Source organism: Indicator indicator, chromosome 7 (genome assembly GCF_027791375.1).
Source record: "Indicator indicator isolate 239-I01 chromosome 7, UM_Iind_1.1, whole genome shotgun sequence".
Classification (NCBI taxonomy): Eukaryota; Metazoa; Chordata; class Aves; order Piciformes; family Indicatoridae; genus Indicator; species Indicator indicator.
In genome coordinates, this window is record NC_072016.1 from 25998028 (window position 1) to 26003312 (window position 5285).

The window sequence follows — 5285 nt, forward strand, 5'->3', positions numbered from 1 at the left end:
TCCTGATCAAAGGCAAAAAGAGCACAGAAATTGATCTTACTTCCTCTTGCTTGCAAACTAACAGCGAACTCTCTGGAGAGTAGCAGCTGACACATTTCTGCAATGAGAAAATAAATTCTGATTTTGCAGAATTGTGTACTCGCTGATGAGAGATCCACTTGATTTGCCTTCATTTGCTTGAGTTGTAAAAAACAGAGTGAGTTTAGCAGGCTGCACAGAAGCACTTGCATAATTTTGTAACCAACAGCATGTAAGTATATTAGTTCAAGTCTCTGAATTTAGATATTGCTACACAAAAAGGATGTTTAACACAGAGGGAACAAAAATCAGTTACAAGAATCCCCCATCTCTCTATTGGTGCTCATTTTACTTGATGAGACTGAGAAATTTATAAAGGATGAAATCACCATGGAAAGAACCTGCATATGTTCAAGTAAAAGAAGTACTCAATTTTGATTTGTGGCTTTGCTACAAGACAGGGATTTAAAAAAAAAAAAAAAATCAGGAAAAGGAAACATTCATTTTACTGCTGTGCCCAAATTTAGTACAAGAAATACAGATCCTGAACCAAGTAATTCTCAACACCAGTGAACAACAACTGACCACTAACAACTTACTCACAAACTGTTGGGAAAAAAAACCCATAAGCGAGGTATTAAAAAGTAGGAAATTTAGTTACAGTATTACGATTTCCAAGTCATTACATTTTTAAGGCAAAAGTTTTATAGTAACAAAACACATTACTAATGCATACTAAAATAAGGTTATTTACTTAAAAATGATACATTGGACATAATCTGTGTACAGAACAAGCAATTCATGGTAAACTCAATAAGGCACCTTCTAAAGCAGATGCTGTACAAAATACATTAGTGTGTTACATTTTTAAAGGAGTATTCTACACTTCTGGCATATAACACACATCAGAGTGTGACCATATGTCTCGTTCCACTCTCTTATTTTATTTACATCTTCTCTAGGTTAACTACAATGTTATTTATTCTTCTTGTATACAATATAGTACATTTAATTTTGAGCATGGCATGTCCCAGCACAAAAGTCACTACATGATTTGGGCATTCAACTGTAAAATATTACCAAGTAACAATTACATGAGATCTGTTCAACAACTAGAAGTAATGCACACTCCACTTCTGCTATACCAGCCAAGGCTAACACAATGTGGCTCCATAAAGCAGTGTATTGTGCAACATTGACAGCCATTTTGAGACATCACCTCTATTTGGAATAAAGATTGTGGGCACAGGATAAAGACTTTTGAGTTCAAGGCCATGTTGGATGGGGCCTTGAGCAACCTAGTCCAGGGAAAGGAGTCCCTGCCCATGGCAGGGGGCTTGGAAGTAGATGATATTTAAGGTACCTTCCAACCCAAACCACTCTTTGATTCAGTGGCACTGTCAGACAAATGGGGAACTACTACATCATTCTAGTATTTGACGGAAGGTGAGCACAAAACTTCCCTTTTTAACTTAGTATCTTTGCTTTTCAAATATTTTACACTGCTAAAATACAGCTTGTGAAGTCAGAGCAAATAAAACGTATCCAAAGTTATTTGTTTTATAAACACACATTCAAATGGTCCTTTAGATCAAGATTTAATATCTGATTCTAGATTACTATGGAGGTAAGTTAAATAAATGAATTTTACATTATATTCAGTACCTCAAAATAGACTAAGAAAATAATTTGGAAAAACTAAGGATATTGGGAAAGCTGTCAGTTTCTTGAATAAAACTCATAATAAAATCAAAAAGTAAGCCTTCATTTTTCTGAAGAAATATCATGTTTCTCATGGGATTTCTAAGATAATCACAAAAATGTTCCTTTCAATTATAAGTGGCTCAAATTATTTTCTACCTAGCTGAAATCATGTGGAGCATCTTAAATAAAAAAATGTTTAAGAACTTCCAAGGCACAGTCTTGATACTCCTCAAGATATTTCCCATATTTTGATTTATTTCTTATGGAAGAAAAACATTTGCCAGTTAGGTGATTTTTTTTTTTTTTTAAATGTCAAATGCTTATAATTTTGACCAACAAAATGCAGTTAATCACACTCCACAAGAAGACTCCTATTACCCTCGCCTATCTTAAAGGCTTCTGGGCTCTACAGTGTTGCAATAAAGCAACATCTTTGCTTTGGAGTCTGCATTAAGCATGCTTAATCATGTAGAAATTATTAGGTTAGCTTTGAGTGAAGGTTGTTTTTTTCCCAAATGATTATTAAGGTATCAGACATACTTAGGCTCCAAACATATGTGCTCAAGCGCTTCACACAACCAGATACTTTAGCAGTAACATTCTTTTAATATCAGGGAATCAGGGAATGCTGAAAACCTAGCAGCTCTCCATAGGCATGATATGTTTGAGGATGAACCTAGCAATTGACGTGCTGAAAAATTAAGGTTAAGCTTAAGGCAAAAAGCTTTTTTTATTCCCTCAAAGATCACCTTTGCTCACTTATTCTGTGTTCAAGTAAATGTATAAATCAGTTTAGGTATTTGGATGTCTACCAAAGAACAGCATCGTACTGCCTTGCAAATGCCTCAACAATGGTGCAGAAAACAAGCAAATAATTACAAATTACTGAAATTCACACTTCCAGCCTTCCAAAGACTTCGGAAAAATGAATTAAAAAAAAATTCTCAAAACAAGTTTGCAGCTAATAATGCTGTGGCAACTTCTAAAAGAAAATTAAAAAAAATAGTCTAAATAGGAATTGGGTTGACTTAAATAGACCTCACTGATCCAAAAGCTTAAGCTAGCAGGGTACTCACATAAACTTTTCCTTCTTATTGATAAAAATCCTGAAAAAGGGTTAAAAAAGAACTTATCCCTTACTTTTTTTTTTTTGGCTCATGAAATAATTTCCAACTACCTGTGCAAAAAGTAGGCATAAATGCATGAGACTACTTCAAATTGAACATGTATTTCTTGGCAATGGTTGGAGATAATACATTGTTTGTTATTTTTTTAAAAAGCCCTTTATCATGAGGATTGTAGCACAAATCCTGTATCTCTTGCTGTTTTCAAATAAGTTAAAACCATAGTTGACACACCTATGATCTTCTCAAGCCAGAATACATATTAATACTTAAAGGCTTTACTGAACAAAAGTAATGCTTTTTATTTTTTTTTAAAGAAATGTCCCTCAAAAAAGCTAGTTTTCTATAAAATACGTAGAACTGTTAAATAAAGTCTGTACATCACAACAGAAAATAAAAATAATGCAATCTTTTGCCTGACCATTTACATTATGTGAACTACAGAATTAAAACAAACAAAAAACATGTTAGAAAGTTGTAATTGTTCACAAATCACATTAGTTCTGCATTGCATTTTTCTATCTGTTGTATTTTCAAGGGAAATTTCAACACGTATCAAAACAATCTCCATGTACATATTTTAAGACAAATAATCTGACATAAATCAATCTGAAATTTTAACATTCTTTCATCAATTTTAATATTATTCATAACTTTTTTTCTTCAGATCCTGACTATGGCATATTTGAGTGTGTGTGCATGTATGTAACTGTACACATGTACTTAGGCATAGGTGTTGGTTTTTGTCCACTATAACACAAAACACACCATATAAATAACTTCCCTTTTAAAAGTTATCTAGAATAAGATTTACAGTACAAAGTTATAGGCACTTAAATTATCAAATAGGTTCAATGGTTCCAATACTGTATCTTAATTCTTTAGGTGATTCTTGCATTTGAAGCTTCAACTTGAGTTATGGTACTATTTTCTAACTTCAAAGCGAAAGTGCCAAAGGAGTTACAAGTCAGTAATTCAGCCTCTGAGTAACCTCACAGAGGGGTTCTGGTTTTTAACCAACTTGTCTGGATCAGAGGAGGAATGGATGGAACTTCAGTTTCCTGTGCATGCCAAACAATTGGCACAATAAGATCAAATTTTGCAATTATATTAACTTACTTTATCTTCATGAATTATCTTTGAATGCTGTTCCTCCCAAATGTGCTTATCTAGAACTTAACACACCCACTGATTTACCTTGTCTCAAAGGCTGAACTTGTAACTGTCCACCAAGTTGCATCAGGGCAACCCAGGTCAAAATCTTCTGCATATGCAGATCTGATCTTCAACTGTTCACGTATTCAAGTTCTCCTGGTCTTGACCTTCACTGTACTCTCTAGTCTTCTGAGTGCCCAGCCTGCACTCCCTAACTTTCTGTAAATCAGACTTCTTGTCAAGCCTTTCAAAACTTATCTTCTGCCTAATTTTGTCAAATGATGAAAAAGCATGCTCCTACAGCTGATCCCCTCCTGTGTGGAAAAAAGTTCAGAGTATGACTAACACCTACCAGTGAGTCTCAACAAAGCAGAAAGGGAAAAAACATCAACAACGGTCTTCCTGTTGAGATGTATTCTACAGCAAAAACGCTGGTCGCATGTGGCATTGTGAAAAATAGGGCAGATTTCATAGTCATCCAATTATGAAGCTCACTAGATTGTAAGTGAGATGACGAAGGCAGTCTATACCTCTAAGATTGTTTCAAGCAAGGTAGGCATTCCTTAATTTATTAACATTTCACATTTTTGTAGTTCTCCTTGTGACCAAAACAATAACAGAAATCAAGTTAAAACAGATTTTGGAAGATGATGGCAATGAGTAAATTCTGTAGCAAATACCTGGTCGCAGAGCCACAAAACACATGGAGTTCTGACCATAAAACTTTGTTCATTTAAATTGTTTCATACTTTCTTACCTATTCCATATGACAGCAAAAAAATCCTGGCACACACATAAAGGCATAAGGAACTGTTAAGCTGAGTAGTATCACAAAAATTCATAACCTAAAGGCTGTTTCACAAAAACTTAGTATAGATTGACTAGGTTTTATCAGGTAGAAGGCAAAAAAAAGCTTATGTTCTCCATCTCTATTGAATCCATATAGCTTGTTAGGCTTTCACAGAAAGCACTGTAACCTGAACATTCAATTCAGTACCCAGAGTTTTACTGGAGACTCACTAAGTATGACTGAAGTCTCGATGCAGCTCAAACAAAACCAAAATGTGTATTTCATCAAGGCTGTCCATATATGTAGCATGTAGTGTACGGAGGCTCTCAGTATCACAGTCCATGAAGTACTGAAAGATTTGATTAGCAGCCTGTAGAAGTGTGCTGAGAAAATATACTGAATCTCAGTTATTTCCTCTTTCCACATAGGTCTCACCCATGTTTGAGTGAAAGATCTAGGAGTCCGGCTTTGCTCTCCAATGTCAATTTACTATG